Genomic DNA, 12,895 nt, shown 5'->3' with positions numbered 1-12,895 from the left:
TAAGTCAGTGGCATGTCATTTTTTTCTATGAAAGTAAGCATGTGAGGTTTTCTTTTATGGACTTTGTTATTAGATCTATGATGGGAAATAATCCTGCATGTTTGTGGTGTTCTATGTTGGGATAATTGCTGCAGACCACACACAGTATGACCAAAACGTTTACCTCATTTTATTTACTTATGTGTGGGCTCTGTCATTGATTTTTTTTTCTTTTTTTTTTTTAAAGAAACATTTTTTTTTATAAGTGCACCAAGCCTTAGGTGCGTTCTGTTGCACTTCACTATATTGTGTGAATGACAAAACAAAGCCTTAACATTTCAAAATGTTTCAAAAGCGGCAAGTTTAATTGCAACCTGCATATTCAAAATGCCTTATTAAATCAGATGGCGAACATGAGAGGGAGCCATCCAAATATCCAGGTCAGCTTTGAGGCCTCAGCTGGAGTGGAGGCCTACACCTGTCAGCACCCGGGGGCCTCTCGCTCTCTGTCGTCTTTCTGTCCAGCTGGACGTGTAGAAGCCCCTCAAACCCCCACCCAGGCTTCACCTCCTCGATCCAGGCCAATTCAGTTCAGCCATGCATGACCATCTCAGGGAATTCATTCTGGATGCTTCTTGTTCATTGCATCCATTCCTCTCTCTTGCTCGCTTGTCACTCTATCCCCCAGTACCGCTGTCTTTCATTTTGCTGGCTGTCCTATAGATTATATGTTATTTCTATCTCGTATTCGGACATGTGGCAGAACATTTCATTGTTACCACTACCTTGTAGATATTATTTCAGTTGACTTAGGTATCTATTTGTGTGCAACAGTGTTAGTTTGATGTCACGCTATTCACATAGCTGTTAGCTATTGCCATCTCCTCCATGCTTCATGTAGTGGAAATTCAAGCGAGAGCAGGGTTAATCATTTCTAATGGAAGTAAAATGTTGGTGGAAACGTTGGTCACTTCAGGTTAAATTGCTTTTTAATGTTGCTTGCTGTGAGCCAGCTGGAAATACAAGGATGGGAATTTAAGCTACCGTAAATGCATTATTTCTATAATTATTATCCTTATTCCGTACATCCGCCTGTTCGACTGTCCATCTATTGCGTCTGTCCGTCGATCCATCCATCCATCCATCCATCCATCCATCCATCCATCCATCCATCCATCCATCCATCCATCCATCCATCCATCCATCCATCCATCCATCCATCCATCCATCCATCCATCCACATATCTGTAGCTACTATTCCATCAGCATAAATACATAAAATGTGTATCTCTCTTGTCATACTGTGTACTTTGGACTCACTTAAGTTAAGAGACTGGCGAAAATTGGTTCCCTGAAAGATGTACAAATATTGTAAATGCAACTTCAGTAATGCCATTGAATCCTCATTTTGTCCCGAAGCAAGACAAATAAGAGAGTTGAATACGAGCGCGTCTATTCTTTCTAGCTGTATTCATGCTGTGTACTTTGGACTCAGTTAAGTTAAGAGACTGCTGAAAATTGGTTCCCTGAAAGATGTACAAATATTGTAAATGCAACTTCAGTAATGCCATTGAATCCTCATTTTGTCCTGAAGCAAGACAAATAAGAGAGTTGAATACGAGCGAGTCTATTCTTTCTAGCTGTATTCACGCTGCATCCTATCCGACATATTCCTACTGAATTATTTAACTGTTTGTACCTGTGAGGCAAGCAGGCAGTGTTCGGGGGCTGCCCCAGTATGATCTATAATTAAATATAATGCAACATGAAAGTGCATAAGTCATGAGAGTACGCTTTGGACAAGTCACTCAGACTTCCTTCTTGTTATCCATTTGGTTCGTATGCTGACTCCAGCTGTTTCCCTTTTGAGTCTTCATTTTTATAGACTTTTCCACCACTGTTTTTCCTTCTGTTTGGTTACTTGCTGAATTAGAGGTCTTCAATGTTTGCTGTCAACAGTTGACGCTCAAGAGACAAACAATATCACACCATGTTTGATTATGTTATTATTGCCTCGTTGCTCTCTGAGTACACACCATTACATCCAAATAGGGCCCTTGTGTCTTGGAAAATGTTTGTCTTGTTCCTCCTGGCAGCTCACTTCTAAAATCTTTCAAGGTTTGCTCATGTAAATAATCCTGGCGTACGTTTTAAAATATGGCCAGCTCAAAAACGTTTAGTGTCAATTTTGATTTCCCATTTTATAATAGTCAGCATCCAAGCATAGGTTTCTGGGTTACATTGTGGGCTGTGATTCTGACCAAAGCAATGCGTGTCCTGTAAGCAAGCCCGCCGTTGTCTGCAGCTGCTATTTTGGTAGCTTGACTTTTCCGTAGTAGGAGTGTTACTATAATAATATTACCAAACTAATGATTTATTTTGGAATGTTTAAAACAATCAAAACTGAAATCATGTTCTTTTTTTAAACCATTGCATTACTGTCAGGTCAAACTGAGAGTTTAAATAAAAATGACAGAAAGTGCATTTTTTTTGGGAGGGGGGAGTGGATAAAATACTTCCCGTATAAATTGACGGAATAATTTCACTCAACACACTCATTTGCAGCTCCAAGCACCTGTGCTTTGTCCCTCCTCCTCAAGCCAAAAATGTTACTGTGGAGGAGACGTGTCGACAAGTCGACCACTTAGTCTGTACAGCCCCTGCAACAGAGACTTCTGGTTATTTTGGTCTGTTTAACAAATCACAAATAATTCTGACCTTAACCAAACTACTACAAAGTGAAAGTTCTTTCTTGATAGACAATTGCAAAAACAGATAGAAACCTTAAACATGAACAAGGCATGCACACAGTGTTGTGTCCGTCCAAATGTGAACGGTAACGGTAACGGTATCTCCGCTTTGCAGGCGGCTGCGGGGAGGAAAGGCTTAGCGGCTTGCTCACTTTCTTCCTTGACTGGCTGTGAAGTGGAGTCTGAGGTGTCAGTAGTCCCCCCCACCTCCCCTCCAACCATCCCCAAACAATCTCCCCGCATGTGTGTGCCTCTCTGTGTCGTTTTACTGTAAAATATGTCATCAAGTCTGTGCTTTACAGAGAACGCTGTGACGGCCTGATAAGAAGCTGAAAACATGTAGGTACATCAGAAGACAGTCAGGAATGTTGCATGTAGAAGCTGGCTAACTATCTGAAATAAAATCTACTAGACAGTTCCGAGCATTTATCTCTAAAGAATTACAACAATGTTTCTAATTGTGGTTTCATTGACACTCACGCTACTGTTGTGCCGGAAAAAAAAATCGATACTTATTCTGCTCAAATGACAATATGAGCGTTATTCCATTCTGAAGTCATGTTGTGTTGAGAGATCTTAATGTATGCACCAACACAAAAAAGTGTTTAACGCTTTCCTTTAATAGAGCCAAGTAATTACTTCTAGTTTGCTGACACCATGAATGCCGATGCAACAATGCCTCTACTCTGTCTTTTTGACTCCCCCACAAGCTCACAGTCCCCAGCTAAATACCCCCTGCTCCCCCCCGTTCCTCTTCTCCCATGTCCAATCCAAAGTTGGCTACGGTTGTCATGGCAACGGGAGTTGATAATTCCAACTCTTCATCCCTTGAAAATTATCGGGAGGATTTATTTTCAAGAAGAGAAATAGAGTACGAGGGAGTGGTAGAGGGAATAAGACGGTGAAGCAAGGAGAAATAATTTGCTTGAGGGAGGAAGACGGCTGACGTAGGTAGGAGGCCCGCACCCCTCTTCCACTGCATGTCCCACCGAAGCAGATGGCGTGACTTGATGGTCTGTGCCTTCTGAGCGCTGCAACCATAAGGAGGCAGGGTAGGAAGAGATTTGGAGTGGCAGACTTTGGCAAAGGCTACAAAGTACAAAATGCAAGGTGGGGGATGTCGCTTTGTGCCTTAGGCTGGCACAAAGGTGAGCTGCTGTGATTTAGGGCCTTATGGTGCAAGTAGTGGAAAGCATTTGGGTTTAAGGCTTCAACATGGTCATGTTGGAATGCGTAACAGAATTTCACAGTAACTGAGAGATAAAAGAACGGAATCAATGGGAGGCTTTGATGCTCAAATCACGTCATACAGTATTGAATTTGAGCGAAAAATGTACATAAGACAGGAATTTTACCTTATTTTACCGTCCCTCACTTTTTTTAAAAAAGCAGCTACAAAATCACTTAATGGTAAATTATTCTTGAAATGTAAAATGTTAGGCCTATTCTCAGGGGACTTTTTCCCTGACTGAGAGGTTTTCACAATACTGTCCACACATCTTCTGCACATCCTCATCAGGGTTATGGTTGAGTAGGAGTTTATCCAAACTGACTTTGGCTGAGAGGCAAAATACATCCTGAACTGCTCCGAATTCTGAGAGCTGTTTACTTAAGACCACCGTCTCACTATGGAGCTGAGGTCACAGCCAGTTGTGGTCGATTGACTGCCAACTTGGGGCACAAGAATGTTGCGCCCCACCTTAGTCCTATACCATTTTTATTTTAAACAAGAGTCAAAGGGGAAGATTTGTACACCCTAGAGAGGAAGTGCAGCACGACATCATCCAAAACAGATTTGCGAAAAACTTTTACTAATCATTAACTGTGTAAGATTTATCCTTTTTATGTAAAAATTGATTTACATATATTTATGTGGTTGGAATATCATTTTCATTATTTAACTTTTGTTTTGTACAGGTAATGTTTTAACTAACATTTATCATCGCTAATTATCATGGAAGTTGTCACAAACTAAGTAAGCAACCAAACAATGAAACCTTACTTTTTAATGAGTACCACTTTCAGCAATACGTTTCTGTTTTATTTGTCATCACAACCATTCTCTGGTCTTACTCTTTATTGCTACAGAGACAAAAATGTTAACAAAACTCACTGGCGGTTTTTAGGGTTGTTCAGATACCCTGCAAACTTATTTTATGGGATGTGGCAAGGACGTTATTTTGGGTTGAGGAAAGGGTGCATGGGGTCATCTGTCTGAACATTCTTGCACACATCCTGACATATTGTCTCTGTAGGTCTCCCGCCTATCTCTCTCTGTCACATGCACCAAATGCATGCACAACCCCTAAATCCATAGAACGCAGCTGGCTCCTCAGACTTTTGCGCACACACACACACACACACACACGCATGCACGCACACACACACACACACACACCACACAAACTGCAATGTTCTAAAATACATAAAGCATACTCAGCTGCAGTCTTTGCACAAGTTTACACACGACTACATTCATTCCAACTTTCCAGCTGAACTTGTGCACTGTCTGCACCAATACACTCTTTAACATAGGCTTAAAAAGCCCCCCCTCCCAGCTTGCAATTCATGGCCTGGAAGAATGGAGCCTGTGTGAGTGAGTCAGAGAGCCAGCAGGCAACGACTGGGCCTTTTTTTTTTTTTTTTTTTTCAATAGGCCACATGTGTCAAGATGCAGAAGGTTTGAAAATATGGTCATGTTTTGTTTTGGGAACCACCCTTGACTATATATTTAAGAAAATGGGAAGAAGAAAAGTGACAAATCACTCTGCAAGCCATACAACAGCAACCTAGGGGATCTGTCATCACTTTTCCAAAGCACTCCATTTGGAGTTACAGTTGATTTTAAGGGCTAGTTTAATAAAATATTAAAATAATGGGCGTTTCCTTGCTAATTTTAGAAAGCCGTCAGGAAGCAGCTCTCAAAAGATTAGCACATAAAAGCACTTTTAAAGAAATATTGAGTGCATGATGAAAATATTATGGTCTGCTCGCCATTTGTCAGTCAAACCTGCACCTAACATTAAAGAACAACCAATGGTAGTCAGGTTATGCATATATGATACTGACAGCAACAGAGAATTAACATGATTGTAGAGGGGGGTCTACAAATTCCATGTATTCAATGAACTATAATTTAACCCCCCACCTTTTTTTTTCAACACCTATGAAAACGCTTCTAAGTTAGATAAATTCCCTAAATTCCGCAATAACGTATCTTATTTATTTATTATTTAGAATATGCAACTAAATCCAAATTTTTTTTTTTTTGCTCCTTTTCCTTTGAAACTTTTTGACGCTCAGCTGACATTTGAATCAGAAAAGATTCCAAGTAAGTGAGCAGGTAAAACAATTACTGGTTATACTTCTTGTGTTTCTTGTGTAGACTGGACCATGAAATCTGCGACAAATACCTACAGGGTGACATCATACTAGGACTGTAACTGTAACGCTCCAATTATATACTATAAATATTCATAAACAAAGTAGATAAAATGCAAATGTGGATGACAGCCAGAGAACTGGAAGCGCACATGCTCCATTTATCCAGAGCGCCCAATGTTCTCATCATTCGCAAAGATTTCCAGGGACTTAAGACACACATACCTGGTAAATGGCTGCTGTTACCTCAAAGGGAAGCGGCAAGGACTGTCTCGATGACAACACAATTTTGGAATTGTGTGTATCATCACTGCTGTTGGGAATCATACAGCCAGAGCTCTTTGTGTGTTTTCCCTTATGACAAAAGTATGAAAAAATACTTATGTGCTCTGCTGTTTTTCTGGCTATATATAGGATATAATTCAAGTGAGTCCTTTTAGAATATATGGTATTTTTTTTTGTAGGCACCTGTACATCTTATAACTGTAAATACAATGAAAAAAACAAATCAAATAGTATTTATTTATTTATTTATTTTGTTATTTATTATGTTATTTATTCATTTACTCATACCGTTTATTATATCCTATAACTGAGCAATCTATATGTTGAAAACGTTTTCTCTCTGACGTTGCAATGTAAATGGTGCAACAAACATGTTTTTTTTTTGCTTACTGAATTGTGATCATTTTTTAAAGAACCAAGAATGCTGACAGATGCCAGTGATAGGCATCGTAAGATTCAGAAAGACAGATAATTAAATAAATATTAAAGATAAAAGAGTATCACAAATCCGTTTAATAAAATGTTTAATTGCAGATTATTCTGTATGCTTAATTTTTTTTAGGTTCAAATTTCACTTCACAGAAGTGTTGCAGGGAAAATTTAAAGGGAGGACACAAAGATAGAACATTGGAAGTGTGAACCAAGATTACTTGCAGCGTATTAGATAAGATGACTGGTAAACTAGATAGTGAACAGATAAGCATCTAATGCCTTGGGACTAATGACTAAAATGTGGCGAGAAGTGAGGAAGGTCTATCTTTCAAGAAAGGGGTCGAACAAAAATCCATAAAAAGGGCCATATCTTGAATAATGTGAATACTTTTAAAGGGTTCAGCATATTTGCCTTTGAGCCATTAGATGGAAAACATCAGATGTAAATAATGGTCTTTCCATTTTTACTGCGTGAGTTATTAATATCATTCAGTTATTCTCATTTTGTTAAACATCTGCTTTATCCACTGTGAAAAAAAGACGACATGTAGATAGACAAGCACACTCTATATGAGTAAGAAGGTGGAAGTGGTAACAAACCGTTGAAGACGTGGTTTTGTGGTTTGGCCTATGTGGCTGAAGGAAATATTCGTTACAGAAAGGTGGGGATCCTGTTGGCACAATGGAAACCAGTGATGTATATATATCATATACAGTGTAGGCCTACTGTAGGAAAAGTGTGGGCTGAGTGAGCAAAACCAGGGAGAACCTGATGTGTTTCCGTCAGCAGAACTCAGTTGAGATCTGACTTGATTGCTGCATATGTAAGATGCGTGTGTGTGTGTGTGTGTGTATGTGTGAACGCATGTCCAATTAACTATTCACAGTTTTGGTATTTTTTACAAGATTTGCTGTTCAATAACAAAAAGCTAAGTAGCAAAATTCACCAAAGGTGTTTCATCTATGAATCGACCAATATACTCTTTTTGTTCAATTATTAAAACAGTCCTCTTTGCCAGGCTTCTGAAATTGCTCCGCTTCTGGATGAACGTATCAGTGAATGTTATAAATCTTTTTTTTTTTTTTTTTTTTTTTAAAGGGCTACAAACTAACCAAATTGAGACTCTAAATACTGTATAACCTATTTTTATAATTTTCAAGCAGGCTGCCACTGTGTCAGCGATTGTCATTATAATCCCGCGGTGGATATCTTTCGGTCAAAGTGTTTTCTTTCTTCTGTGATATAACCCCAATAGATAACTTCCAATCCTCCTTCTGTATAGCACTCAGTGTTCTCATTTAGTTGGATTCACATTAGTTTCACTTTCACATTGACTGAAATGGCTCGAATATAGACGTGATGATGAACCTGATGATGAAGGTAGTTTGCGCTTTGTTGAGATAAGAGTTAATTGCATTAAGAAACCATGGCTGCGGAGCGAGGTGCAAATGTTGCTAGCGGCGTATGCAGGATAGGGGCCTGAAGGATACTAACTCAAGTGTTGCACGTATGTGTGTGTGGACCTTGAAAGTTTAGATCAAATAGGAGTCAGATCCCTGTAGTGCCTGTTGTGTAAGATCTTATCTGAACACACATAATCCCAAAATGTGGATTGATCTTTTGACTCCTCCCTTCCCGCTCAATTATTCCTTCCTTCCTCCTCCTATAATGGTAGAGAGAGAGAATCAGATTCCACAAAATTTCGCTTGACACTGGAATAAGGAGCTATAATTAGCCCGCATGTATCTATTCGTATTTAAATTTCCATCTAATCTCACCATGGATTTATAATGAGAGAATGGACTAGTTTGCCCAGTCACGTCAAAGAATATGATCTGTTGTATCACTCTACTTATATTACCCCTTTTTTTCTTGATGTAGGCTCATTTAAAAAAAGGTATTTCATTCCTCTAAGATGTTTACACATTGCCTAATTTCGTCCATTTTACTTGTTATGGACGTTTATACATTTCCTAATTTTGTCCATTTTACTTGTCCATAATATTTATAAAGTGTTTATTTTCTTTATTCACAAATTTCACATGTAAATATATATCCATGTATTTTTGTGTTCATGATGCAACCACATTGTAAGAAAAAGTATTGGCACTTAAAATATTGGCCCCATACCGACTTGGTATCAGATGAAAAACAAATCTTGCTGTTTTGCACACCACTATGACCATAGGACGTGATGCTGGAAACAGGTGAGAAACTCAACATCATTTTAATTTTTGTGGCAATGGGAGGCCATCAAATTCACCAACTTGACCTAAAGGGAGTGTCACCTGAGAGAGTGTGCATGAGAGAGAGTAGGGATAAAGATTAGAACATATCCCTGTGTATTTCTTAACTATGACATGATTGCAGCATAGGAATAAGTAAAACCTCACCACTTCAATTTTTGTCACAGTAGGAATTCACTTCAGGATAAATATGAAAGATAGTTTGACTTTGATGATTGAACCCCATGAAATATATCCAGTGACTATAAAAGATTTAAACTGGGGCAAGTATTAGACTTGTCATCAAATCCTCAGGAATAGAGGTCAATCAAGATTGTGCCTCAAGAAATTGTATATTTTTGGAATATCTGAAAAATGAGTGGTTGATCCTTGTCAGGATAATTGTTTGTGTGTTGAGTTCAGATTTGAGCTATAAAGTGGAACATTGCACCTGCAGTAAATTAGCAAAATAGTAAAAACAGCATTTAAACAGCATCAGTGTTTCATTATCGCTATAATAATGTTCCATGTAGATAATCCATTTTTATTCAGCATATAAATGACTCAACTCTTTGGTAGCGGTTGTGTCACAAGAATGCAGCGAAGCTTGCTTGATGTGTGTGTGTTCAAAAAAAAATACTTACTACCTCAGGGTACATGGCGCATCCAATGGCGAATGGCCTACATGCTCTCTCAAGCATAAGCTGATATTGCCTCGGCCTCCCTGGTGATGCAACTCAAGTAATTTTCATCTACTTTGCAAATGGAATTTCTTGATTGTGGTGTAAAACAATCTATCTATCTATCTATCTATCTATCTATCTATCTATCTATCTATCTATCTATCTATCTATCTATCTATCTATCTATCTATCTATCTATCTATCTATCTATCTATCTATCTATCTATCTATCTATCTATCTATCTATCTATCTATCTATCTATCTATGATTATTATTGCCTATCCTGTCTTGTGAGGAAAATGTCGGACACAATCATATTCAGGCTGTCATGTTATCACAAATATCATAAATTTGATCCATCATCTGTCACAGTGATCCATGTTTTCTCTTGTTTGGAAAGCACAATGACAAAATCTCAAAGAATGAAGTCACCTATGACTTGGTCAGTGCCACCTTAGATTTTGTTCAACCAGTGAGTGACAGCAATAACATTCCATGGCTGTGAGGCATTTTATCTGAATCAAGCTTGACCTGCTGCGTCCTTCCCCGTCAGTATTTCTGTCTTGATAGTTTATGTCAACAGTGTGGATTTTGACCTGACATGTTCTTTGTTCATGCTAAATGCTGTTCAACTGAATAAAAACTAGCACTTTTAGGTCAAGAGTACCACCAGCCCATAGGTCAGAGTTTTCAACAATGCATGAAAAAGCCTTAAATGTCAAAGGTGATCAATACTGTAAACCACGGGTGTCAAACTCAAGGTCCGGGGGCCAGATACGGCCCGCTACATCATTTTATGTGGCCCGCGAAGACAAATTGTCCATCAAATTCGTGTCATTACTAGAATTGAAAATTGTCTTCACTTTTAATAATATCTTCTTTTTTTAAATATTTGACCACTTTGTACTCGTCTGATTTGAAAACTAGTTATTTGTCAGTTTGTTTTGTAGCTTTTACTGTATATAATATGAGGTGCTCATACATTTATTTGGGTTGACAGTCATAATGGCCCTCCGAAAGAAGCTATGACTACAATGCGGCCCACGAAAAAAATGAGTTTGACATCCCTGCTTTAAGTAGACATATAGCAGACAAAATTGCACCAGCGTTTTGAGATTAAACCAAACCTGTTTGGGTTTTTTTTTTAATGGAAAGCTTTGAAATTGTGGTGTCATCAAAGAACCTTTAAAGTTCATCTTCATCTTACGAATAGCTTATCCTTACGAGTCGTGGACGTGCTGGAGTCTATCCCAGCTGTTTTAGAGCGCTAGGACTAGTCGTGAGCCAATCGCAGGGCACACCTAGACAAACACTGACACACGCACTCACACCTACGGACAATTTGGAGCAATCAATCATTCAACCATGCATGTTTTTGGAGTGTAGGAGGACACCAGAGTATCTGGAGAAAAAATTGCAGGGTACGGTGAAAAATGCCACACAGGAAAGCCAGAGCTGGAATCGCACCGTGCACATCTGAACTGTGAGTCATATGTGCTAACCAGTGCACCACCTTAAGCCTTAACGTTAATAGAGGGAGTTCTAAATGTATAATTGAAGATAACTGCTGAAACCATGCAAAGACTGAAAACTTTACATGTTGTGAGGATATATAACCTTATATTGTTTTTCACTGTTTCACTAGGGATTCACTGGTTGGTAGGTTATTTAGTCATAGGACATACATCCACCAGACCATCGATATTCAGATGTATGAATAAGGTGTTTACATTTATCACATTCACGTTAATGAACAACACAGTCAGTGATCAACTATTGTGTGTTACTGGACTGTGGTGGCCCATGAAAAATACTCAACAAGATCAACAGCACTAATTTTAAAAGCAATCAAAATAACACAGCATTTGCCGTTTAATAATTTAAAAAAAAAAACATCATACGAGCCTCTTCTAAAAAATTTAATTTTCCTGGGTTCAGTAGGTCTTCCATTATGTGATAGCGAAGCATCTGGTTTAATTACAGCAATGTTTGTGATGACCTGACAACATCTTGAGCTGTGGTGGTCAGGATGGTAATTACCGACAATTTAGTGACTGCTCATGGCCTGTTGGTCCACAGTTAATTAGGACAGAGAAGAAAGTAAATGTCAGTGATCTATTTTCTGAGCTGAATTTTAATGTGGCATTTAGAGTACATTTGTGTAGTGTATTTTTTTTCCCATGTTTGTCATCCGGCCAGTTGAACTTCCCCTTTTTGGCTAAACCTTTTGACCTGTCAGCACCATCACATTTATGATTCACTCCGCCTGCTTGATGATTAGAGATTTGTTTTCCAGGCCACTCGCCATACCTTCTGTATATGGATCACAGGATAATTGGGTAGTGGAAATTATTTTGGTGTGATGTTGATTCTGCGTCTGCCCCTCCAGGAAATCGATATATGATGGGCAGATGCTTCTTCTGTCGTAGTTGACAATATCAGAAAAGAAAGTAAGTGTACACAAATGAAAGGTAAGCTTCATGGAATTTTTGTATTTGTGTTTGATTTCCATATCCAATGGATTATAAAAGTATTTTTAAATAACACTTGCAACCAGAATGAGCCTTGGTGCAAGTCAGGATGAACGTTAAATAGCATTCGGTTAGTTTCCAAATGTAATTTTGAGATGCGCAGAGAAAACGTAAAGTACAGTAATACAATTAGCTATGAAGATTGGCAATGTCAAGCCTTCAGTCAGCATAAGAGGATACATTTTTCATCTGCTTCCTCCATAATGACAAAAATAGGCAGCCAATTTCTTTCTGCTTATCTAAAATATGTACACTATATCTGTATTTGCACACAAATATTTTTGTTAATGTTATCATGTTTCCAGAGAATTAATTCAGACTAAACTGTGGGCTTAAAAAAGTATACGACTGCTATTCCTGTTACATTTACTGTCAATGCTTGGTTTGAATACAGAGTTAATTGGATACTTAGTAATTATTTGCTATTGACCTTGGTCATGTGCTGTATTCTGCCATCAGCCTGGTCATCCTTCTTCATGTACTGTAATGTCCGGCTCCTTGAAATCTGACGGTCACCACACTTTCCTGTTCCGTGTTGACGACCTAACGTTAATGTAGTAAAAAAGAAACAGGGCAGCAGCCAGGCAAGCAGATGGGCATCATATCACACCACTTAGCTGACTGAGC

At 38.6% G+C, this 12,895-nt stretch overlaps 1 protein-coding gene across 2 annotated transcripts in view; it reads left to right on the top strand.

The window, feature by feature from the left end:
* ankle1 (ankyrin repeat and LEM domain containing 1) overlaps positions 1–12,895 on the top strand; it is a 73,491-nt gene that overhangs the window by 33,219 nt on the left and 27,377 nt on the right. Inside the window, exon 11 of one of the 2 annotated variants that reach the window (XR_015862167.1) lies at positions 12,127–12,187. The exons of the other annotated variant lie outside the window; for it this stretch is intronic. The gene's annotated coding sequence lies outside the window, so the exon portion shown is untranslated. The remainder of the gene's footprint in view (positions 1–12,126; positions 12,188–12,895) is intronic. 2 annotated transcript variants of the gene reach the window in all.

Source organism: Syngnathus floridae, chromosome 13, assembly GCF_059516105.1.
Source record: "Syngnathus floridae isolate MCC-2025c chromosome 13, RoL_Sflo_1.0, whole genome shotgun sequence".
NCBI lineage: Eukaryota > Metazoa > Chordata > Actinopteri > Syngnathiformes > Syngnathidae > Syngnathus > Syngnathus floridae.
Note: the sequence above shows the minus strand (reverse complement) of the source record. Positions and strands in the feature narration are given on the sequence as shown.